Source organism: Leptonychotes weddellii, chromosome 14 (genome assembly GCF_054177405.1).
Source record: "Leptonychotes weddellii isolate Sample4059 chromosome 14, ASM5417740v2, whole genome shotgun sequence".
Lineage (NCBI taxonomy): Eukaryota > Metazoa > Chordata > Mammalia > Carnivora > Phocidae > Leptonychotes > Leptonychotes weddellii.
The window spans coordinates 39,332,934-39,359,115 of NC_138382.1; the positions used below are offsets into that span (position 1 = coordinate 39,332,934).

The 26,182-nt window shown below is 38.3% G+C and overlaps 1 pseudogene; it reads left to right on the plus strand.

Moving 5' to 3' along the window:
• Positions 1 to 23,687: 23,687 nt before the first annotated feature.
• LOC145717033 (large ribosomal subunit protein uL22 pseudogene) lies at positions 23,688 to 24,326 on the plus strand (annotated as a pseudogene).
• The last annotated feature ends 1,856 nt before the right edge of the window (positions 24,327 to 26,182 follow it).

Here is a 26,182-nt window from a genome sequence, read left to right on the forward strand (position 1 = left end):
TCTCTTTATATACTGTACTTTACTTCTTCCTTTTATTTTGCTTCCTTTGATAGCTTAACAGTTGGATATAAGAGAATGTCACTTTTATTTATTTCCTTTTTTCTCTCTACCGATGGCAAGGAAATTAGCACCTTAATGGAAGATGCACTGTATAGAACACATTAGTTTCATAGAACTCTTAAAGATATGTCTGTGTTGTATTATGACAAAACTTAAAGAAGCCATTGCAATTTTCCATCTCAACTCCCATGGTCACACAAAATGACGGTAATAAAAATGGGAGTCTTGGACAGCAAGCTGAGCCTCTTTAACATTGTTATCAACCCAAGAGAGAAGCAAGGATCACATTTCCTCCTGTGTGAAAAGATGAGCCAATGGAGAACTGGTAGAGGACATTAAATTACCATGTTTCCTCGGATATTCTAACGACGTTCATTTGCCCTTTGCTCCCAGAGAAGGTCTAGGATATTGAACATAGAAAACAGGAGTCTATGATGCACTTCTGAATAAAATTTCAATTGTTAGCAAAGTAAAAATTTCTTCAGAGTAGTTTTGTGAGGACAATCTTCCCATATTATTTAAGACCTGCCTCACAAAATTCTACGTGGCAGAACTTTTATGGTTTAGAGGAATTAACACCATTTACTTTACCACTATACAATTAGCAGGCTCCCTCTGTAAAAACTATAGGATGTACCGTCAAAAATTTACAGGATGATAGCATACCACCTAGAAAATAGCATATTTTGGGGGGGAAAAGGCCAAAAACAAATACATGTGTATCATGTTTAAAATATCTTTCAGAGCTCACTTGAATATTGTCTGTGGTACAAGTCGTATTTCATAGTTTACTGAGATCAGATGCAAAAACTATCTTTATTGATTCTGAAATTAACCGTAATAGACTTTTGTTATAATTAAAATGTGTGTGTGGCTTCCAGCTCTCTGTAGGACAAAAGTAGCTACCTATACTTTAATCCCTCCATACATTCTCCAAAAATGCTCCAAAACTACCAGGAGAACAGAAAATCAGCTAAGACCCATGTTTAACCAAGTCTAGGAGACACCACTACACGAATATCTGAAACCAAGAGAACTGGATCCAGAGCCCATACTGGCAGAGAGGATGAAGGAATTTTGCACAGGGAGCAGTGTGCAAAGCAGTGGGGTCATGGAAGTGGCCTCTCAAAAATAACACCTGATAGGTATCACTCCTGGGGAGACTGGATTCTGTCTCTATTGGGGTAATATTGAGAAGAGCCCTGAGACTTGGTTGAGTAGACCACTAGGGGCTAAAAGAAAGGAGTTTGGTGACAGTCTTGGAAAGGCAGTACATTGAGGGAAGAGCAAGCCAACTTTGAAAAGTGAGGTGTTCTTTACTGGCTTAATGGTGAAGAGGGGGAAAAATAGATGCAACTAAAGATATTATAAAGAGGCTGAAAAAAGATAGTCTCAAAAACTAGAAAAAAGGTAGGTAAAAACATACCATTTGTTGGGGCACTTGGGTGGCTCAGTCAGTTAAATATCTGACTTTTGATTTCAGCTCAGGTCATGATCTCAGGGTCGTGGGGTAGAGCCCTGCATTGGGCTCTGCACTCAGCACAGAGTCTGCTTGTCCCTCTCTCCCTGTTCCTCCCCCGGCTCACATGTGTGCATGCGCTCTCCGTCTCAAATAAATAAGTAAATAAAATCTTTAAAAAACAAAACAAAAACATACCACTAGTTTTTAAAATTAATTTCATGTGGCTCAGAAGAGAGTGCTAAGTACCCAAGAGATATCCAAAGCACTTAAGGCATCCCACTGAATTATGTGTTACTATCTAAAAAAAAAAAAAAAAAGTGATACAACACAGATAAACAAAAAATGAATCCAGTATCTGTGAAAGTCCACACTAGAAGAAAACAGAAGATAAAATTTAAAAAGTTCTGCAGATGAAAACACTAAAAATAGCTAGGAATCAGAGGAAAAACTATTACATAATGTTCCAAGAGGAATTAAGTAAAATTAAGCACTTGTAGGCATAAAAGAACATCACAAATTCTGAATTTAAAAATTCAATATAGTAATGCAAAAATACTAACAGATGTGAAATCAGAGCTGACCAAACCGAAGAAAGAAATTAAAGAATAAGACAAAATCATTTCAGAAAGGAAAAATTAAATTACAAGATCTAAGGCAGATAGATATGACCAAAACACAAGGACATAAGACTATAGGTATAGGGGCGCCTGGGTGGCTCAGTCGTTAAGCACCTGCCTTTGGCTCAGGTCATGATCCCAGGGTCCTGGGATTGAGCCCCGCATCGGGCTCCCTGCTCAGCAGGGAGCCTGCTTCTCCCTCTCCCACTCCCCCTGCTTGTGTTCCCTTTCTAGCTGTCTTTCTGTGTCAAATAAATAAAATCTTTAAAAAAAAAAAAAAGACTATAGGTATAGAAAGGATCAGAAAAAAAGTGACGATATAAAAGACCTTTTCAGACCTTTAAAAAAGACCTGAAAGATCTTTTTTAAAAAAATATTTATTTATTTATTTATTTATTTGACAGAGAGAGACACAGCGAGAGAGGGAACACAAGCAGGGGGAGTGGGAGAGGGAGAAGTAGATTTCCCACGGAGCAGGGGGCCCGACGCGGGGCTTGATCCCAGGACACTGGGATCATGACCTGAGCTGAAGGCAGACGCTCAACGACTGAGCCACCCAGGCACCCCTGAAAGAAGATCTTTTAAGTATCTAAGTGGATAGAAGAAAAATGAAATAATTGAAAATTTTAATATAAAAATTATAACAACATTTTTAAAAACTGTAACTTAAGAAAATTTTGTTAAAATAAGACTTGAATCTCATATTGAAAGTTCCCATCAAGTGTGTGGGAAAAATCAGCCCAGTACTGTCAACTATAAGACATATGGCAGTGAACTAGTACACTTGAAGTAAAAAACCCTTGGGGCCACAGTCAAATATGAGGTAATTAACAAGCAAAAAAAAACTGTTGGCATCTATTTTTCTTTTAAAGATTTATTTATTTATTTGAGAGAGTGAGAATGAGAGAGAGAGAGAGAGTACATGAGTGGGGGAGGGTCAGAGGGAGAAGCAGGCTCCTCACTGAGCAGGAAGCCCGATGCGGGACTCGATCCCGGGACTCTGGAATCATGACCTGAGCCGAAGGCAGTCGCTTAACCAACTGAGCCACCCAGGCGCCTGGCATCTATTTTTCAACAGCAACATACTATGCAAGAAACAGTGAAGTAATATTTTTAAGAAAACCAAAGAAAGAATCAATGAAAAAATTAATATTCAGCCAAACGTATACCACAACTATAAAAACTCAGTTTTAACATAAAAACCTGTGGCAACTTTGGCCTCATGAGCTCTTCCTGAGGGAGATCCTAGCGGGAGAGTTTTACCCAACCAAGAGCACAGTGGAGAAACTAGTAAAATGACTACAGGTGAATAAAGTAAATATTTGATAGTAAATCTAAGACTAAAATAAATGTGAGGATAAAAATACAATAATACTACCTAAATTTTCTACGATAATATGGAAACGTTCTATGATAATATGGAATGAACACAAGTTTTTAAATGTAAAGAGAAAAGAAAAAATAGAATAAGCTCATTGAATGCTAACGAGCTAGTCAAAGGCTATCAGTTGAAATTGACAAACTGCATCATTTAACTGAATAAATGCATCGTGTAAAACTACCACAAACCTCAGTGGCTTAAAGTGAAAATCATGTTCTCGTGAATGGGCTAAACTTTGCTGAACTAGGCCACTGATCTCAGCTTGTCTCAATCTCACCTCTGGGTGTTCACTAACCTAGGTGGGGCTCAGCTGAGGAGTTTGGCTTTACTCCACCTGTCTCTCATCTGCATCCCAAGATTTTCGAACTAGCCAGCCTTAATCTTCTCATGCCAATGGAAGAAGAGCAATAGCACCCATGGAAGCACACAGTTCTCTTGAAGCTTAGCCTTAAAAATTCATACTATTGTTTTTATCTCATTCTATTGGTCGAGTAAAGTCAAATAGTCAAACTCAAAGTCAAAAGGCAGGAAAGAATGCAAGTATGCCCCAACATAACATGAGGGCACTATAAAATTACTTGGCAAAGGGCATGGACACAGGGACAGTTGGACAATCAGAGCTCATAACAGTCTGTACCACAAACAAATAAGAGGAGCCTAAGTAAAGAAAAAGGGACCATGTCATTTTATGAAGTTATTAATATGAAAATTAACACTAGAACAAAATACAAAATGTCATTAATAGCAAAAATATATAAAATAAAAATAAAAAACAAAACCAAAAGAAAGCAGATCATATTGTGAAAGAAACAAAAATGTAACATAATGCATTTAGTAATTTTAACTCAATGTGAGCAGACCCCAAATGTATTAGTCACATAACAAATGTAAATAGGCTTAGATGACCTAATAAAACTATTTTCTAATTGGCTCACCAGTCATATCTCAAAAAACTCCATGCTGACTATCAGCAACAAAGCTAAGGAGAAAAAGTACTGAAAGCAAAATTAAAGACACGAGCAAAGGAATCTTGGAAAAATTCAAGTAAAATAATGCAGAGGTTGCAATGTTGCTATCTGACAATGTTAACAATCAGGCAAGAAGCATTAAGCAAGAAGTATGAAAAACAATGCTTCACAACACGAAATATACAATTCACAATGAAGACAGAGCAATTATGAATAGCTGTGCACCAATCAACATAGCAGCAAACGTCACAAAGACAGAAAATCATATAAGAAGAAATATATAGGAACCCACTAGGAGGATACTTTAAACACAGAGCTCCTTGCTCGAGACAGATCAAGTAGACCAAAAAAAAAAAAAAATGTAAATAAAATAAATAGGAAGGATATAAAAGACCTAAACAATTTAATCAGTAAGATATAACCTATGGATATATATAAAATTTGGCACTCTGAAACACATTCTAAAATTAAAAATTGTAGGGGCACCTGGGTGGCTCAGTTGGTTAAGCATCTGACTCTTGATCTTAGCTCAGGTCTTGATCTCAGGGTCATGAATTCCAACCCCATGTTGGGCTCTGGGCTGAGTGTGGAGCCTACTTAAAAAAAAATGTACAAAGAAATTGTAAATTTTTCTTGATGCCTACAGCTAAAGATAATAAAAAGCACCTGTGGTTGAACAAGTCTGTGTTTGCTACTTCCTATAGCAAGTGAGTATGCACACTGGGGAAACTGTGAACTGTCTCAGTACAAGGGTGTTAGGAATGGTTTGTTATAGGATTTGGCTCTATGTTACATAATTTTGGGAAAGGTTCAAAGAAGTGAAAGTTTTATCTGGATTGAGTGCTGTCAGAAAGGCAGTGTAATTTATTGGTTAGGTATCTTGCTTTTTATTTAGGAGGGAGGAGGAGCTAAGTGGACTTACTATAATTGATAAAGAAGAAGCAGTCAGTCGCTCATGTGAATTGGGAGAGGGAGATGTTTGATCATTTTTTATGATCTGCACTATTTTTGCCCTGTTTTTAGTGTTCCAACACGATCATACCATGATCTTGTTTTACCCTGTGTCATTATAATCACAGAGTCACATCTCATGTTGGTGTTCTGTGAAATTCCGTGAAAACAAATATGCCATTTAGGGTATTGTACAAGACCACCACCCTGGTTTCTTCAAATACTCAATGCGGTGACTGTAAAGATAGATCCACAGATTCTTTGATATTTATCTCTTCATCAAGTGCAGCTTAATTCTTTGTCTCTTGACTGCAGTTTCCATTATGATCCCAGGCTCTCTCTCTGTCCTCTCTCAATCCTTCGTTTCAGGGGAGCCGGCTGCTGTGTTTTGGAAAGTGCTCTGAAGAGCCCTATGTGGCAAGCCAGAGAGGCCTCCTGTGAAGTCAACATGCACACCAGAACTACGGGTGTGAACATGTGGGTGAACTTTGAAGACTAGCCTTTAGCCCCAGTGAGTCTCCAGATGACTGCAGCCCTTGTTCTCATCTTGACCGGCCCTAAGCCAGCATCACCCAGCTGAACTGCTCTGGGATTCCTGACATACTGAAACTGCGAGGTGATCATGTTTGTTGTTGGAAGCCATTGAGTTTGAGGGTATTTGTTATGCAGCAGTAGATAGCTAATAGAGAAAAAAAGTTTAGATTAACTAAGACTAAAGAAATATAATATTACCATAGGGGCGCCTAGGTGGCTCAGTCAGTTAAGTGCCTGACTTTGGTTCAGGTCATGATCTCAGGGTCCTGAGATTGAGCCCAGCATTAGGCTCTGCACTCAACAGGGAGTCTGCTTCTCACTCTCCCTCTGCTCCTCCCACCACTCACACATGCTCTCTCTCTCTCTCTCAAATGAATGAAATCTTAAAAGAAAAGAAATACAATATTCCTATAGCTAACAGACACTAAGTATAACAAGCAAGGCAATGTATAAAACAATTTTTGATGGCATAGAGACATTTTAATAGGGACTGGAAAACAGATGATATGAAGACTTCTTTCTCAACTATGATAATGTTATCATGGTTATGTAACAGAATGTACATATTTTTCGGAAATGCAAGCTGAAGTATTTAGGGTTAAGTGCCATGATGTCTCTGCGATTGGCTTTCAGAATAGTTCAGCCAAAAGAGTCATATACATAAACACATAGAGCAAATATAGCGATGTATTAACAATTGCTTAAGCTAATTTGTGGATATATGGCGGTTCATTTTTTCGCCCTTAAGAAATTCAAACATTTGTCTATGTTTGAATTTTTTCATAATAAACAGTTGGAGGGAAATTACATAAAGGTGCCCTGGAAAGAAATTTGACAATATGTACAAATTGCCTTAGAGCTTGCCAGATCCTTTGACCCAGTAATTTTGCTCCTTGAAATGTAACTCAAGAAAATAATCAGAGATGTGGCATAGGTTTGTATAACAGGACATTTATTTCAGTGCTGTTATAATTGCCAAAATTTCTAAGTAATGCCAATTCCAGAGTAGAGAATGAGTAAATAAATCACGGTATAGTCATGTGATGGTATATTTTGCTGTAATTAAAAATAATGTTTTAGGGCTCCTGGGTGGCTCAGTTGGTTAAGCGACTGCCTTCAGCTCAGGTCATGATCCTAGAGTCCCGGGATCAAGTCCCACATCGGGCTCCCTGCTCGGCGGGGAGTCGGCTTCTCCCTCTCCCACTCCCCCTTCTTGTGCTCTCTCTCTCATTCTCTCCCTCAAATAAATAAATAAAATCTTTAAAAAAAATAATGCTTTATACATGCTCAATAACATAAGAAATTGGGTTACTATTAAATTTTTTTTTTTTAGATTTTTTATTTATTTATTTGACAGAGAGATAGAGAGAGAGCACAAGTAGGCAGAGTGGCAGGCAGAGGGAGAGGGAGAAGCAGGCTCTCCACTGAGCAGGGAGCTGGATGTGGGGCTCAATCCCAGGACCCCAGGATCATGACCTGAGCTGAAGGCAGCTGCTTAACCGACTGAGCCACCCAGGTGCCCCTGGTTTACCATTAAATATTGAATGGAAATACCATATACAAAATATGCAGCAGGATTTTAAAATTATATACTATCATAGAAATTATATACATAGGCTTACTTTTTATTTATTTTTGAAAGAAAATATGCCATGAGATGTTAATGTAATTGTTCACGATTAATAGAATCATAGTGGGTATATATTATTCTTTATGCATTCCAACATTTTTTTCTAAAAGGAGTATGTATTTCTTTTATAACAGAAACATTGATAATTTAACTTTAGTCATTTTTATATAATTATATTTAAAATGTTTTATGTTATATAAAGATGTTAATCCTTTATATAGAAAATACTTTGGGAAGACATAGGTTTAGCAACTGGACACGTTGTGAATATCTGAAATCTAGATCAACCCTTTTTTTGTATACAACAAAAACATATATAACATATCACAATTCAATATTTACTGGAGTTTGGCAATTAGATTTCATTTCATGATATCTTATATTTTGTTTCAGTAGAGTGACTTTTTCTTGTATTGCCATAATCGACCTAAATTTGTACACAATACATTTAGCTTTAACTTAAGCTATTACTTTAGGTTTTAGCTCTGCCTTACTTGATTCAGGAGGAAGTTGTGATCTTTGATGGTTTCTCAGTGTGAGACATTGCTGCTCAAGTCCCCGAAAACGCCTCAATCTGCTGTTTGTCATCTAAACTGGGAGTTTTGATCATATTTAAGGGAAGAAGCTCTGTTTCTTGTGCATTTATTTCAGACCCTTGCTTTGATGGATCAATCTTGTTTAACATGAACTTTGAGTGCTTTTGTAAACCCTTCTTTATTCTCTCTTCTCAGTTCCCTGTGTTCAACCAAAATGCCTTTGGTTGATAGAAGCAGCCCAACTGTATTAAATCACCAAAACATCAGTCTAGTTCAAGCACACTTTACCTGATTACAGATAGTCAAGTCAATCTCTTTTCCTGTAGTGGAAAGAGAGAAAGAGGAAAGAAAGAAGAAAGAAAGAAAGAAAGAAAGAAAGAAAGAAAGAAAGAAAGAAAGAAAGAAAGAAAGAAAGAAAAGGAAAGGAAAGGAAGGAAAGAAAAAGCAAAGAGGACGGAAGGCAGGAAGGGAGGGAGGGGAGAGGGAGGGAAGAAGAGGCATTTATAAGCTTTAAGTGAATCAGAACCAAAGTTGGTTCTAGATGAAATAAAGCCAGCCTCTTCTTGTGAATTCTCAGTTCTTCAGAATATGTGGGGGGAAATCCATTTAATGCATTGAACGAATACATGTTGAAGTTCAGGCAGCAAAAGATTGTTGACCTTTTTTCCCCAACACTGACACAGTATTTATCACTCTCGTGTGTATTTGTCTCTGTGCTGTGTGTTGCAGATACAAAGATGACAAAGCTCTAGCTTCAAGGAGTCATGCACTAATCGGGGATATGGACACATAAACCTACACTGGTAATTTCATTAGTACTGTGAAAGGGATGTATGCACAGGCAAATCAAATCTGAACCCAGGAATTCATGTGCTATTTCACACCTATTAAAAATATCCTTCCTCGGACTGTATTTTGTGCTCATCTTCATTAACAATTGAACCAGATTTATTCTTTCTGACACAATTATTCCTTGAATTTCATTTCTTATCCATAATGCCTTTATTTTCATCACTATCACTATTAACAAACTAGGTTCAAGAATGTGGGAAGTGAAGTCTGCGTTAGTAAAAGATTGGAAGAGATTTAATTTCCCTTAACATAATTACAATTGAACTCTCTGTCTCTTGCTGCCTACTGGCTTTTTTATTTATGGCACGGATGGTTTTGTATATGCATTTCAAACTAAACAATTTTCCCTTTGTTTGGGCTTTTGATTCTTTCATCACTTTGGTCTGCAGCTGCCATGTACTTAATCTTTTATTTAGCATTTGCAATGATTTTGGAGACTGGCATGGACAAAATTTCCATCACAGACTCAGGCAGCACATTTTACTAACTTTTTCCCATGAAAAAAAGTACATCATTTAGCTCCAAGAATTTTGCATTTGACAGCCTAAGAAAAATTTTGCAAGTTGTAAAGTCACTTTGAGTTTTTAAATTATTCTGATCTGGTAACAATACTTATGGATTATCAGTTAGCTCTCATGTTGACATGTTTGAAATTGCTATTGAATTTTCCTAGCTTTGGAAGCACACACGCATCCATATAGAGAGATAATGAACAGCAATTCTTTGAAGTTAATATTTTTTCCATGATTGTTTTATTTATCATTAAGTTACTGATCCAACTAATGTGGGATTGGAAGGTTTTGTCACAACTTGGACAGATGTTTCTTCTTTTGGAAGCTCAATTTAAATGTTCTATTTGCTATTTCAGGCTGTTCTGTTTCCATGATTTCATTATAGGAATGTATATAATTCTTATACTTTCCAAGGGTCTTAGCCTTGTTACTTTATGCTTCCTTCTATAGCGGTCTAACCACCCAGCATCTCATGCTAATTAATGTGTGTTTTTAAACTTCAACTGTAATGTCTACCTTTCCTCAGTTTGGAGAATAATTATCAACACTAACCCATCACCTACGAATAGAATATTCAAGGTAGAATATTCAGCACAATAATGAAGTACTTGGAAAATTTTTCTTTAACTGTGACTTTGTGACACAGAGAAAGGTTTGACAATTAAATTTGTTGTCTTTTTTTAAATTTGTTGTCATTTTATTTATTTATTTATTTATTTATTTATTTATTTATTTATTCATTCAGAGAGAGAGAGAGCGCGCGTGAGCAAATGAGAGCACAAGCGGGGGGAGGGTCAGTGGGAGAGGCAGAGGCAGACTCCCCAGTGAGCAGGGAGCCCAATGCAGGGGCCCAATGTTGGGATGGATCCCAGGACCCCGGGATCATGACCTGAGCGGAAGGCGGATTTAACCAACTGAGCCACCCAGGCACCCCTAATTTGTTGTCATTTTAAATAATAAAGTATACGAAGTTACTTGGCACATACCGATTACTAGAAAACCAGTATCTTGTATCCTTAATTATAAAAGAGATCAGAGTCAATGGCCTCTAAAGTGGTGTATACATACCTTTGGTGAGGGAGGGATAAAAAAAGGTTCCACTGGATTAGAAAAAAAAAATCACCATTTTCATACTTACTTCTTATTATTCCATTCTATTAGATCATCTATTTGTATACGTCTCCTACATAATATATTTATATAGATTTATAAAAATTTAATTTTCTGAGTCCCTTACATACTATTTCATGAATTTTGCTGAATTTGACTATTGCTAAAGGTAATTTTAATGCACTGCTGAAAAGGACACAGTGAAGGGCTGGGAAATTCAGCAAGTGAAAACCCATACTAGGAAGATGATAGATAGATGTAGAGAGTTGGATGGGTGGATAAGAGGATGGCTTGAGGGATGGATGGAGAGAGAGAGAGATCTATTTAGAGTACCATCTTTCTCAGAAGACTTTCAGCTAAAATTTAGGTGGTTCATGCTTAAAACTGTCATGATCACCCTCGGTACCACACTTATATTTTGTGTTCTATATAAACCGGATTACAAGGCCCCTCCCTTAATTTTTACTTTGTCTTGAAAAAATAATATAGCTGGACACAAATTACCATAAGCTATTGACATTTGTACAATACATATTCAGGTAAATACATAACTACTAAAATAATATAAATAATCTGCAGCCAGCGCTGTCTAAAATATTCCCATTCCCCCCCATACACATATTCCATGTCACATTCAGAGTAATTAACACTAAATGCCCACTCAGAGGCACGTGTGTACAATGAACGTGAGATGTGTCACAGATCTTTCTCTTACATCTGTCACATGCTAGCTTTAAGTCATTGAGCAAATAACTCACATTCTCTGAACCTCAGGTGTCACTGCAAAGTAGGGATGGTAGTAACTACCCTGAAGGAGAGTTGTGATGATTTGATACTACGCAGGGGACTAGTTCATTGTGAGGTGCATAGTAGACACTCAATAAATTAGAACTACTAGCTGTTAACAACTGTTAACGTCCTTGTGTTTGTTCCCACTTGGCTGGAGGAACTTTCAGTTAATATTGGTGCCGTGAATCCAGCATTAATAAGCCTTCGTGTGCTGTCCTATCTCCCCTCTGTGATGAAAGCTCGGATTTATGACTGTGGCAAACCAGGAAATTAATTTCAGATCCAATTTTGCAATCTCCAGTATTCCTTTCTCCAGGTATCTAAATGTTGATTTTTGACATCAATGTTCATACACCACATATGAGGAAATGATCTGGTATCTATCTCTAAAATTGTTGCTAGATCTCAGTGCTCACGGCTAATATTAAGAGTCCCTCAGACTCATTTCTCCAAGTTTCTGAGTTCCTTGAACTTCGTCTAAGGTGGATACACATATCAGCCTTTCTCATTCTCCTTGCAAAATGAAATTTCCTTTCAGCCTTCTCCTCCGCCCAAAGCAGGAAACAACCTTCCTGCTCCCCAGCAGTTCCCACTGTGTTTCCACAATATTAGGAAGCACTGTCTGCAATTTGAAATCATTTTGGCTTATTATAAAGGGCTCATACTGTACTTCATTAGCAGGGCTGCTGTGAAATTATGAAACATTTTGATGAAAATTACAAGATATTTAGACTTGTTTCTTGCTGAAAATATGCAAAGCCCTTCAGGGAAAATACAGGCAGATGGTGTTTGAGACATTTATTGTTTTCCTATGCATTTGTAAACAAATACTATAAATTAAAGAGTTCCAGAATGATCTTTAGGAAATCTAGCAGCAAATTAATATATGAACTGATACCAAATTAAAGAAACTGTGATACCCATTTCCATCCTACCAGCGTTTTTCTTTCCTGTCTTTAATATTCTGAAAAGGTTTCAAAATTGATTCAAAATTGATTGTTGAAAAGTTCCAGAAAAAGCAAAAGCAGCAACCTCTTTTTTTTTTTCTTCCAGGCATAATTGTTGTAACTCATGTAAGCTCTGCAATTAACACTACCAAAAATATTATTATTTCTCATGTATATATAGCAATATTTGCTTGTATCTACCCAGAAAATCTTAGGTAGCACAAATCCACAGGCGTCTAGAAATGAATTGGATTATTCACTTCTTACCACTTAAGGGTCTGAAAATGTAATTTATATCCCTTCTGGGTTCTCTCTGGGGAAGGGCTGTGATTTTTGGAAGCTTACAAGTGCTACCCTGAGGACTTTGTTGGAGCAAGTGATAGCCCATGAGTCACAGTGTAAAGGAAACTATCCTTAGTTTCTAGCTGCTTTGGCCATATATTACTAGTCTCTAAGGCAAGAAATTATTTATTAGTTGTAATAGTCAGAGTTCAAAGAGGACTCTCATGCAAATCAACAAGGTATATTCTGAAAGTATAAATCGTCCACATCCCTCCACCAATAGATCTAAACTTTTCCTTCTACTCTACCTCATGTGATTTCCCCTTGTTCTCATGGTGATCTTCCTTCACATTCTATTCTTTCATTACCTGATTTTGTTTACAGAAAGGCAGAGAAAAGGTCCAAACGAAGTATTTGATCACCAGAAAATGTTTCTAAAGACTGTGGTGGAAATAAAACACCTTTTTGAGAATGTCTTTGAACATATGTTATTGATAAGCAATGCTATTTTAGTGCAAAACACAATTGCATCTTGACATTCAGATTAATTTTCTCTGGTTGAAGATGAACACAGAAACAGGGAGAAAACATTCTATTTTAGTGAAAAAGGTTAAGCTAGTGAATCATATTGTTTTTCTGACTTTTACAAATACACGTAGTCATTTTCCCCCATAATCTCATAAGAATTGAAGTTAGAAACTGAATTGCCTGTTCTTTTTCTTTCTTGCTCTCTCCTTTGTTGTATTTTCCACATAGTCTCATTTTTACAAAAAGATTAATAAATAGACAACATTTCAGGAATTGCTGGGAGTTTATGAAGGAATATGAAGATGTTCTTAATGTCATGAGCAATAGTTAGATGTCCTTCTTAAAATGGGTTGCTGATGAAGGATGAGCTATGACTAGTCCAGCACCATATTCTTTACAGACTGCCCCCACAGGTAGTTTAGTGAAAATCATTCATCTTAAGCATTTCAGTGTGAAGAAGAAACTGCCCTATTAAACAACTCCATAACAAGTGGAGGAGAGAATTAGAATACAGTTCTCTAGGTCTTGAGTCACAGTTTTAAGTACAAAAATAAAATTAAATAACGGCCTGAAGAACACAATCCTGAATGTCTCCTCTCCGATGACATCGATCCTTTCTTCATCTGTTTATACCCTGCTTTTGAATTGAGTGACTTAATTTATTCAAAAACATTCTTCAGATGATTTTTAACCTTGCACCAGAGCCTCCTAATTGACTCGCTTCCCAGTCTGCACCTTTCCACTTTGTCCTTAAATAACCAATCAAATGTTTTAAAAATTTGATGCAGAAGTCAAAGCCGCACATCCTGCCAGTGGATCAAGGAAGAGGCGTAATTCTTCTCCAGACCCAGAAGACCCAGACCATCACCCACTTTCCTCTGTTCTTCACAAGGAGCAGAAAAGCACCTGGCAACATCACAGCCTCTGTCCTTCTTTGGAAAATAACCATAGGCACATTATATGTGTTTTCTAGAACACAGTTCCCTTGTTACTCTCTTCTCTTTTGGGCTCCTTCCCTGAAAAGCAAGCCTAGCTGTCTGAAGTTTAACCACATTAGCAGAATGAGGGAAAGGATTTCCAGACAGTATCCAGAAAAGCACTGGGAATTAAAACTTGGTTACTTCAGGATATATTTGGTTAAGAAAGCCTAGAAAGCATTCATGATATAAAATTACCTATAATACCTTGAGACCAAACAGTGGTTTCTTTGACGCCCATTGCATGGGCCCCTGCAAACAAAGCACCTTCATCTTGTGTACTTCATGAAGTTTGCCAACTCAGGTCATGGAACTTTGGAACTAAGAAGCATCCAGGTCCTTTGAGTTAGCGGATTTGTCACCTGATAATGAGCAAGTCCTGCTTCAAAAATAAAATTATACTCTAGACATATGACTAACAAATGATGAGTAGTTTCTGAAGAGGAACCAACTTCCAACTCCAAATAACTGAGCTTGATTAAACCATTCTGGAAGCAAGCAACAGAGCAAGTGCGGCAGGACACCACTCTTCCTGATGTTAAGATGGTTCCCACTGGACTCAGGACAAACCACAGGTGCCTAAAATCACATCCAGGCGGCTGGCATCTTGAGGAAATTCAAATTTAGCCTTCAGGTTCTTGAGTTTTACCGAAATAGGATATAACTTCTCATTTCCGAAATAAAATGGGGTGGGGAGAAGAGGGTGGAGAATTTTAGCATCAACATATTGAGTGGAGAAGCTTAAATCTCAAATATCTCCCTTATCTTATAGATAATGAAAAATAGACCCCCGGGCGCCTGGGTGGCTCAGTTGGTTGGGCGACTGCCTTCAGCTCAGGTCATGATCCTGGAGTCCCGGGATCGAGTCCCGCATCGGGCTCCCTGCTTGGCGGGGAGTCTGCTTCTCCCTCTCCCGCTCCCCCCTCTTGTGCTCTCTCTCTCACTCTAACAATCTCTCTCAAAAAAAAAAAAAAAAAAGAAAAATAGACCCCCAAATCAATGAGCAGTGTGAGCTGTGCCACACCATTAAGTCAGGGCATAATTAGAATCTGGTTCTTTCATTGGACTAATACTTATTGAGGTCCTGGAGATAAAGTCGTCAACAAAATAATCTTTCCCCATTTGGGCTGTGTTTTGAGTGAGGGGAAGAGATAAACAAATACACAAGAAAATATGTAGTATATATGAGAATGATTCATGCAATGAGGGAAAATAAAATGGAGGATCAGGAATAGGGAGGTAAGGAGGGAGGCTATTTTATGCAGTGTTTTCAGGGAGAGCCTCACTAACATTTAAGTAGAAAACTGAAAGTGGGGGCACCTGGGTGGCTCAGTCAATTAAGCATCTGACTCCTGATCTCAGCTTAGGTCTTGATCTCAGGGTTCTGAGTTCAAGCCCCGAGTTAGGCTCCATGCTGGGTATGGAGACTAATTAAAAACAACAACAGGGGCGCCTGGGTGACTCAGTCGTTAAACGTTTGCCTTCGGCTCAGGTCATGATCCCAGGGTCCTGGGATCAAGCCCCACATCGGGCTCCCTGCTCCGCGGGAAGCCGGCTTCTCCCTCTCCCACTCCCCCTGCTTGTGTTCTCTCTCTCGCTGTCTCTCTCTCTCTCTCTGTCAAATAAATAAAATCTTTAAAAACAACAACAACAACAATAACAACAAAAACTAAAAGTGAAGAAGTGGGCCACACACATGTGTCCTCACTCCTGTTCGGTACTCTTCTACCAAACCAGGCTAACTTTTGGATTACTTATAATTAGAATATTTAATTCCACGAAACTAAAGCATACTTTGTATCATTGACAGTGTGGCCATTGAAAAGGCCACCTTTCTTCAATCCAAGATGCTCCAGAAGTAGCTCTCCTGCAGGGGCCATACTTCCTAACCACCTAAGCTAGTGGTCCTTTCTAGGTCTCCGCTCCCCTTAATCTCCCCACCACCGACAGTCTTACCATTCATGAAATGCTTATCTCTGTTGGATATTGAGAAACTACACAATTCAAATTTTCCTAATAGCTCTCCAAGCCCTCTCTCTTTTGCTCTCTCTCTTTTTAAAAATATTTATTCATTTGTTTGACAGAGAGAGAGAGCACAAGCAGGGGGTACAGCAGAGAGATAGGGAGAAGCAGACTCCTCGCTGAGTAGGGAGCCTGATGTGGGGCTTGATCCCAGGACCCTGGGATCATGACCTGAGCCAAAGGCAGATGCTTAACCTACTAAGCCACCCAGGCACCCCTCTCTTTTGTTCTCTTCTCCATAAATTCCCTGCACTCATTTAGCTCCATGTGAATTAGCTCGTGATGTTCTGTCTTCTTTCCCTGCCACACCCTGTATCAGCTGAAACTTGAGCTTTGAAACCCTGAGGCTGACCTTTCTTAGCTGAGTGATTTCGTGGAATTTACTTGCCCTTTGGGGTACAATAATAATATCTATCTTCCAAGGTTGTTGTGTGGATGAAATGAACTTGGAACAATCACGGGCATATAAGACGGGCTCGATGTATGTTAGCTATTATTCTTAGTCCTTAAGTGTCACCTCTGGTGGATCACAGATTTTTAAATTAACATATCAATTTCTCAATGCTCTTCTAAGATTTACCTCCAAATTTCCAAATTTATGTTGAGAAGGTTTTCCTAGATCAAAACCTAGTACCCCAAATTACCATGTCCCAAACTGTCATCCCTTTTTCTTCTATAATTCTCTAGGTAAAGGGGGGAAAAAAAAAAAAAAAAGCCTAAGTCAGCATGGGCCAGGAAAAACTCTCCCAAACAGGAAATTTTTTCTTCAGAACTGCCTCATTTCTTCTTTAAGAAAGTTAAAAGCCTAATACCTAAATACATCATTATTAATATGTTTTATATTAAAACGAACATCTTACAACTCAATCTAGAAGCGGGACATGACAGCTAAAAGATGGGGTCATAGGACAAGTGAGGAAAGGCAGTTACGTGACTCTTGTTTTCCCATTTTCCCCCTTTTCCTTTGCTCTAAATTTCTGTTTTATTTCACTCAGCTATGGTTGCTAAAGTAAATGAACAGCTTCGTTTTTGTAAATAAATATTCATAAATCTATATATGTATGTGTATGTATCTATAAAATAAAGAAAATCTTATTTACCAGAAAATCTCAAGAATTTCTAGTAATCACAACATTCAGAGTGAGCCAATGGTAGACTTCCTGGTAAGAGGGCTATGAAGTTGCCACCCCTGTCCCCACCAGCCCCCACCCCAGACGCTCACCAAGCAGCTGCATCTCTCAGGATTAGGTACAGATATCCTGGAAGCCACTCCCAGCCAGAGAGCACAAAAGAGATCAGAGAAAACAAAAAGAAGTGGGAAAAAGAGGGCTAGACTTTTCACGTTTGCCCTATGAAATATGTACACCCACAGTTCAAATTCTACGCTGTGAGACCCCTGGGGTAGCTAGCCTCTTTAAGAACCCCTACAATAATATTCACATTATTTAGGGTTCCAAATGGGATTTGTGATTTCTTTAAAAGAAGCCCCGTTAAAAAATAAAATAAAATGAGCCACGTGTAACATGCATAGATAGTGGGTATTAGAATATAACTCCTCCCAAATTTCTTATTGTCTGTTCTTATGGCTTCGGATAAAACTATCCCAACTAGTGATACTAAGTCATCTGTATATAATGTTTACTAAAACCCTCGACTAGAAACCAGTACCCAAACACATACGTGTCAATATAAACTTTATGACCTACAGGTCTCTGATTCTAATATACTGTGACCAGACCCAACCCTCAAAATCAGTGACAGTGACTACAGGAAGAGATGTATTTACCTGGTGCTACAGGTAAGTTTCAAAACTATGCTGCTATTTAATGACAAGTCTTAGCAAGTGTATGGGGTCAGCAAAAAGACTAACATTAACTTGATTTTCATTTCCTTTCTTCCTTTCAACTTTTGCTAATGTGTCAGTTCCCTATTCTGCTGACCACGTCCCTTCGAAATAATACTTCTACACTCATCATCGATAATGTGACTGCCACAGAGAAAATTCAGGCCAGTTACAATGCATGGTACAAAGCTATCTAAAATATAAGTGTGGGTGTTTCAGCTTGGGTCTTATCTCATTTGAAATTGAAATATGTTTGCAGTGCTTGAATGTGGGAAGATTAATTATCACCTCTGTTTCAAAATAAGCAGCAGTAGAAACCCATCACATGAAAATGTGGAAGTGACATTGTTGACAGCTAACAAGAAAGGTTTTCAGCTGGAAAAGGGTGCAAACAGAAACACATGCATTCATATTTCTCATCTGCAGTCAAACAAAAATGGTGTTTGATACCGGCTGAGCTTGCCTCAGAAAACCAGGGCCATGTGTTAGTGAGGACAGTAAATGCAGCAGGATGAAGCGTGGAGTTGTGCTTCCTACTTCTACCGGTGATTTCACATTTCCAAGGTCAGGACGTCTCTCGCTTTTTTGTCTGTCCTGTGCCCTCATGCCCCTGTAAGAGAGGAAAAAAACCTAGAGTCTCACCACTGACTAGCCATGTGGCCTTAGGCAGAGAAATTCATTGCTCTGAGCCTCAGTGTCCCCATGTATAAAGTGGACATGCTAAGTATATGCTTAACTGAAAGCGTGGATGTGAGTCTGCTGTACATTAGTACAGACAATTAGCACAACACCGGGCATGCACGAAGAGGTCAACACTCGTTAGCTGATGCTGTTACAAAGTCATCTCCCTCTGCTCGAAGACAACCAAAAAACATTCTTCCTGAACGCAGCTCTCTGTCAAGAAGCAAAGGTGGTATGAGGTTCAGTTTATCCCTTCTCCTTAAACTTCAGTGATTATAAGAGATCATTTTGATGCTTCCTTCCAGAAAGATACATCTTCTTTTTTTGGTTTGTTATCTCGGGACCCCCATGGTTAATGTCAGGTCTGAAAGGAAGGTTTCTTGGGTCATTTGAGCACTGGTATTTTGAAGCTCGGGTCTCGTGACAGATCTCTTTTGTTAACAGGAGGGTTGAAGTTAGGAAGTCTGCTGCCTGTACCATACATTAAGATAATGAGAGGAAAATGGTATAAATTCAGATCATTTGGCCCCCTACCCCATCTCTATTTCTCTCTCAATTTATGTTGCACAATGACATAAAGTACCACCTTGGGAGGTGAGCCTGCCCCGTGGTTAATCATCCTGATACATGCTAAAATACCCCACACTATAATTTAACATGAACAGCTAGAGGTTGTGTTGAAACTGTCATGACTCACAGGAATCTGCTAATTTTGTCCTGTTCACCTTCATTCTATAACTTTGCAAGAATTTCTGCCAACACTGGCGGGGGTGGAGGAGAGAAAGGAGGAGAAAAAGCAGCTCTTTGTGAAATGGCACCTCAAGTCTGTGCCATTGATGGTGTCTTCCTGATTCCCCAGGCAAGCCCTTTCTGAGCCACTCCAAGCCCTCCAGAGACAGTTTCTTTTATGAAAGTTAAGCTTCCTTCTATAGGGCTCTCATATCTTCAGCAATGGTAATCATTCTTGAAGCTGCAAGTGTCGTCTGCTAGCTTGATGTTGCCGGGGCTGAAAAAGGCAAATAAAGTCAGCCTGATTGTTTTAGGTTTGGATTAGTCTGGAGTATACAGAGAAACATTTTAAAAGACTTATTTTGACTATCAAAGTGAGTCAATATGACAGCAGTCGTCAGGGGAAAAATGTGCACCGTGCAAACACACAAACATCACACAGCAACCAGCTCCAGCGACTTTGGGAGCATGTTAGAGGGGAGGTTGTTTTCCTGAACATCAGTGAAAAAGAGGGCAGTTCTCCAAGTTACTTAGGAAAAGGTACAACCACAGAGGGGCGTCCAGGATGACGTAAAGGTCAAAGTTCAGAAATAAATTCTTACAGCACATAATCTCATTGCATTATTTATTCCGTGGTTTGAGACCCATGTATCTGTGAAAATGTAGCTATAAATCATTCACGGGTTGGCAGGTAGTGGTCCATTATGCCCAAAGAAACTGACAGTAAGGAGGATAATTTGGGGGAGGAAACTGGGGGAAAACAAACTAACACATAACAAAATAAAAGCAAAAGCAAAATTTACTAGCTATGATATCACTTCATTGCTGAAAACAGTTTTAGAGTTCAACTCAACCACCGAAATATCTGAGTTTGTGAATGGAAAGCTATCTGGACCATTCCAATTATACAGTGAAGGGCCATGTACACTTGTCATTCAGATGAGAAAATTCCCATTAATCTGGCACGGAAACTGCATGACTCTCACCAAAATGCATAAAATTAAAGATGGATTTTCACTATTACTTCCAATAATCAAATTTCTATTTAATCAGTTTGAAATGTCATATGGTTGCCATTTTCCAAAAGAAATTAAATCTTCCAGCACTTATCCTGGTAAAATATTGATGTCTACTTAAACACAATTTGCATCTCCCAGCTCTTTTTTGTTAAAAGACAGAGCACAAAATTCTACTTACTATAGCACAATTGAGTATTATTTGGAAATAATCATCCCCAATATGTTCCCAAGAGGTAGACACACATTGCTATGTGATATATTCCAAATTTATAGACATGAAAACAACGTAGGTAATTTCTTCCTATTACTTAGAAAAGAGTTATACAAAATACTCTTTCGGATCATCTGGAGAAAATGTATGAAATCATAATTTAAAATACTTCTAAAGGCAAATATTCAGAATACTTTTTCTCTATATATTTATGCCCACATTTCTCAGTTCTTAGTAGTTAGATTCCTACACAAAACAACAAAACAAATTCCAGATTTATTATAGAAATAAATACTAAAAAATCATAGTGTTAGCCCAATAAAAAAGTATGCTAAGACAGTCATCTTGTTTGAGAAGCATCGTTATGAAAGCACATGCTCAGAAGCTCCTACCAAGTATGGAGCACTCTCATGGCAAAGCCTGGGCCTCATACCCACTTCAGGGTGAGACCTGGTCTGAACTGGACCCCCTCTCAACACCAGGACTAGTTCAGACAGGCCTGCTCTGAAGTTCCTGACCTAGGCTTCCCAAAGAGGGAAAATTTATCCTGAAATATGTTAAATAAAGTAGGCCTAGTCCTGTGGTCTTGATTTATGTCTATTCTTTCCATATCAAATAATTCAGGCCTTGAGTTTAAAAAAAGAAGTATTATTATTCATTCTTTCAATATTAAATAACATTTGGCCTTATATGAATATATATTCCTGGAATAACCTCCCTTATCACTTCACTGAGAGAGAGCCTGAACCCCAAGTTTAGTTTTCTTCTAAGAATGCTCTTTAGGTATAATCGACCCTTCTAGGGGTCAGGGTCATTGTTCGTAGAGACAGAAATGCAATTTGAATGAAGTCAACAAAAAACGCTCATGAACATGGCAAGGAGGGGGCAGAGCTGAGACCAGGAGCGGCACGCTACGTCTTGCCTCTGCTTTTCTTCCTTCTCCCCTACTTGTCTCCAAGATCTTCTAAGCTCACAGCATTCCAACAAACCCTCCAGAGAGAAAATAGCTCTTCCTATCCACTTTACCATCAGCAAGTGTAGGGGTAGAGGGGACAGAACTGGATTCTGACTGGTTTAACTTGAATATAGGCTTAACTCTATGATCATAGGGTGATATAATTGCCAAATCCTCCCTGAACCACATGTAAAAGATAAGGGGAAAGAGTTCCCCAATAGGAGCTGGTTGGGGAAAAATGGTGATGAGGGTGTGAGGATATTAAAAAAAAAAAAAAAGCTAAGGGAGTGAGGATGACAAAAAGTATTGATCCCTGCTCCATCTTCCTGTGCTTTGGACAGAGTGTGGCTGTTAGGGAGAAAATTCATCATCCAATTAAACACATTCATATGTCTTTTGATTTCTCGGTCTCTTTCCAAATATACCCATTCCGTGGAGAAATATAAAACTACCTCTGTGTGCTTTCATCCCCTGTGGTGAGTCCTAATGCAAAGGAAGAAGACAGAAAGCTTAGAAACCTCACCCAGGGTATGGGTGCCCAGTGTTCTACATGCTGACAATAGAGAAACCAACTCGAACTTTTCAAGGAAAAATGGATGTGAACCAGTGCAGTCCATAGGAGAAAATGAATTCCCAAATCATTGAGTGTAAATGAGTGGTGATGCTAAATTTTATAATGACCATACCATACACAACAGAGTCTGAAGGCAATCAAAGACAGAGACAAAGGGAGCTTCCTATTCCATCTCCTCAGCCCTCATCCCAGTCCTGCCACTGGACTTCATAGAGATTTCATGAAAATTAAATGGGCTATAAAAATATCTATCAAAGATTATAACACAGAGACATTGGATAAAATTTAGTTCTTTTATTTGCCCTTCCCCCTCCCCCCCAGAAAAGAGTTAACAGAGCAAGACTGAGATTGCTATCCTAAGAAATGCCTGCTTGCCAGGTTGGCCCTTGGCTGGCATCTAGGAATTTGGATTTTATGAGGGTAACTACTATTCCCTAACTGGTAATATTGACTCATTGTGCCTAAAATGTACAAACTCTATGGTTTATGCTGAACAAACACTTTTGTCCCCCCTCAAATTTTCATGCATGTCTGGCAAAGGGTGCTGATCTGACCAACGCCCAGTAAAAACCTTGGGCACTTAATGTCTAAGGAGCTTCCCTGATAGACCACACATCACAAGTTAATGCTGGAGGAATTAAGGAACTAAGGGACTCCATAGGGAGAAGACTCTTGGAAGAGTGGACCTGGTTTCCTCCAGATTTCGCCCCATGTACCTTTTCTCTTTGACAATTTTGCTTTCATTTAGTAGATCTTAGCTGTAAGTACAGCTATATTTTGAGTTCCGAGAGTCCTTCTAGCAAATCACCAAGATAATACCGAAGGAACCTGACCCAGCTTCTAACTTCCTAGCCACTTCCTTCAAATTCAGTTCAACTTTCCAAAATCTCTTGTTTACCATCCTACGGTTGACTTCCTGTAGACTCTACACAGATCCCACATGCACAGAAAATGTAAACCTGAATAGATACCCAGAGTGATAACAGTCATGCTTTCTATAATTTGCTAGTGGAGTTAGTTAGATAAGGAAAATATAACTATATATTGTATATATAAAAATTTCAGTCTAGAGATCTAGTTAAGTCAACATATTTGATTATTTTACATATGCAACTGATGTCCAAGTATTTATATCATAGTTGTAACTTTTGTAATCTGGAAAAATTTTAAGGTGGGTATAACTAAGATGTCTGTATAAACCATGCCAAAAAGAAAAAAAAAATCAACAAAAACTCATAAAATACCTAGCTTTTGAGCAATGCTCATTTATAGGGATATCTCCAAACTAAAATAACTGTAAAGACTACCTCAAAGAAGCTGGCTGAGGTGACTTGGTGGGTGGAATTACTTTTACTTTGGACTCCTACCTATAGCTCATTATTTCCCCTCAGCTGATAACATTAAACTCTCTATTCTCATGTTTTTGTGGGGGAAAAAAGCAAAATAAATTTTTTTTATTACTGAAAGATTTTTTTTCTTATCTTACTTTGTCATTAAAAATGGTCTAGGACAGCTCTTCCTCTTCCCCTAAGCGGCCTGAGGTGACCTCTGAAAATGGTTCGCTATTCGCTTGACCCAGAAAACCCTACGAAATCATGTAAATCAAGAGGTTCAAATCTTCGTGTTCACCTTAAGAACACACGTGAAACTGCCCAGGCCATCAAGGGTATGCATATCCGAAAAGCCACCAAGTATCTGAAAGACGTCACTTTACAGAAGCAGTGTGTGCCATTCCGTCGCTACAATGGTGGAGTTGGTAGGTGTGTCCAGGCCAAACAGTGGGGCTGGACACAGGGTCGGTGGCCCAAGAAGAGTGCTGAATTTTTACTGCATCATGCTTAAAAATGCAGAGAGTAATGCTGAACTTAAGGGTTTAGATGTTGATTCCCTGGTCATTGAGCACATCCAGGTGAACAAAGCCCCCAAGATGCGGCGTAGAACGTACAGGGCTCATGGTCGGATTAACCCATACATGAGCTCTCCTTGCCACATTGAGATGATCTTTACTGAAAAAGAGCAGATTGTTCCTAAACCAGAAGAGGAGGTTGCACAGAAGAAAAAGATATCCCAGAAGAAACTGAAGAAACGAAAACTTATGGCCCGGGAGTAAGTTCTGCAGAATAAATGCAAATAAAAATAAAAAGAGAGAAAAAAAATGGTCTAGGACACCAGGGTTTACATGAGCAGATAATGTTCTTAGAAGATAGAAATATAGGTTTTTTCTCTTTCTGAAATGAACAAGCTCTACCATCATGGAAAGTAAAAGGCCCACTCAACATGCATAAACAGGAGTTAATAGACTAATTTGGGTGGCTTAATGGAGCCTTGAGACTTTAGAAGACTGCAGAGCACAAGAGCTATACCCACATGCGCAAGCCCTTTGTTTTCTCTGCCAAGGGCACAAGATAACACGCACCATCCATGTCTCTACGAGCCCGCTCATCCTCCCAAACGTCCAAAAACTTTTTTTCAGCTTTATTGAGATACAGTTGACAAATAAAAGTGTACATATTTATTTGCTAAAGAATAAAGCACAGGAGACCAGCCACAAAAGGAATGGGGCACCATCCTGAAAACAGATGGATTTAGTGAAACTCCTTATTCTTGAAACTTGCCATCACTGCTCCATCTCCTCCTTCTAGCTCAACTCCTACCAGCAGACAGGACTCTACCCTCTTCCCAGCCAAGAAGGTAGTATTATTAGTGGAGAAATTAAGTAGACTGTAAGAAAATATAATTTTGTACTGTGGTTGAAGTCAGGGATAATCAGAAAGACCTGAGAATCAGAGGAGGGTGGTTTTCTCTCCAAGGAAACCAGCTAACTTGAAAGAAAACTTCTAGGAACTTGTGAATAGCCTGATAAAAGAGCCATGTATCTACCTGATCACCCAATAAATAATGGATCCTATCATTCACCTTGTGCCACCCATTGGGTCAGGGCTTCCAATCCATGTCTTATGCTTTATTGATAAATGGCATTTTATTAATTTTTTTATTTGTGCTTTATTGATATAATTATTCGTAAGCAGCCAAATATCACGAGACATTTGATAACATTCAAAAATGAAAGATAATAGCCAAATACCCCTAAAAGGAACTCAGAGAAAATAGAAACGAATATGTGAAAACCTTGAATACTGTCAGAAATACAGAACGAGAATAAGATTCTATTTAAAAAAAAAAGAGACCTTCAGAATAATAAAAAATATAGCCTTCAAATGTTAAAGATACGATAACAGAAACAAATATCATTCACAGAATGGTTGAAAAATGGAGTTGAAGAAATCTCATGGAAAAGGAACCCAAAATTCAGAAAGGAAAAATATGGAAAAAAATATTTTAACTAAAGGAGAAAACTAGGAAGTCCAACCCCCAATTGCACATGATCTAAAAAAAATAATGAGGAGAAAATAGATAGGAGAAAAATATTAAAGAAATTATGTAAGATTTTTCTTTCCTAACTAAAAGACATGCATCTCCAAATTTAAAGGGCATGTCAAGTGCCAGCATAATGAATGGAAAAAGAATCACAATAAGACACACCAATGTAAATTTTCATAACATCATGATGAAAGTAGAGATCCTAAAATAGAGATCCTATTTCCAGCTTGGGGAAAATAACAGATAAAATAGATACAAAACTTAGAAAATACATTCCAGTTCTCAGAAGCAATACCTAGAAAATAAGGGGGAATAAAACTTCAAGACCATTTAGGAAAATTATTTTCAACACAGAATTCTGTATGTAATCAAACATTGAATCAAGGGTTGAATAAAGATATTTTTAGTCACACAAAGGATCAAAAATCTTGCTTCCTTTTTCCCCATTTTGTACTACTGGAGCATGTGCTCAGTAAAGTGAAAAAATAAACCTAGAAAGAGAAAGAAATGGAATCCACAAAAACAGGGTAATCTACATAAAGAAAAAGGCAAAGGAAATCCTTACAGCAATGATGAAAAGAAATAATAGGATGAATGCACAACCTAAAAAAGATGAAACAATAAGCAAACC